Raw genomic sequence first — 441 nt, forward strand, 5'->3', positions numbered from 1 at the left:
CAAAAAAAAAAAAAGTCACTGTGCTGTTATCCATCGATATCAGAACATTTTCAGGAAAAGTATTAGCCCAGCGGACTCTCACAATTTCACTGTATGCAGGACAAGAGAAAATGCAGAGCTCAGCTCACCTACTGGCCAAAACACCTCAGAAACCAAGAAAGAATAAAAAGGAGCCGCCAAACTCTTACCAAGTCCTGAGTCTTGACATTTCCATCCTTCTCAGTATCCAGCCAAGATAGTGTACCCTGAACGATGTTGTTCACAGCTTTCTTAGTTCCATCAAAAGTTTTGATATTATCCTTCAACAAAGCATAGTGAATCAGGAGCAATTTATTGATACCATTACTTCTTTTTTTATAATACATTTTGAGCAAATAAATAAATAAAATAGGACCAACAGTCAGGGTAGGTGTTATGTCACTGGACTCCCACTTGGCCAAC

At 38.5% G+C, this 441-nt stretch overlaps 1 long non-coding RNA gene across 1 annotated transcript in view; it reads right to left on the reverse strand.

Annotated features, from left to right (window-relative positions):
• The window catches only part of LOC102482554 (uncharacterized), a 1,826-nt gene extending 1,492 nt beyond the window's left edge, over positions 1–334 (reverse strand). Inside the window, exon 1 of the long non-coding RNA XR_335665.3 lies at positions 189–334. This is a non-coding gene — a long non-coding RNA (uncharacterized LOC102482554). The remainder of the gene's footprint in view (positions 1–188) is intronic.
• Positions 335–441: the final 107 nt, after the last annotated feature.

This window comes from Tupaia chinensis, unplaced genomic scaffold (genome assembly GCF_000334495.1).
Source record: "Tupaia chinensis unplaced genomic scaffold, TupChi_1.0 Scaffold000490_1, whole genome shotgun sequence".
NCBI lineage: Eukaryota > Metazoa > Chordata > Mammalia > Scandentia > Tupaiidae > Tupaia > Tupaia belangeri.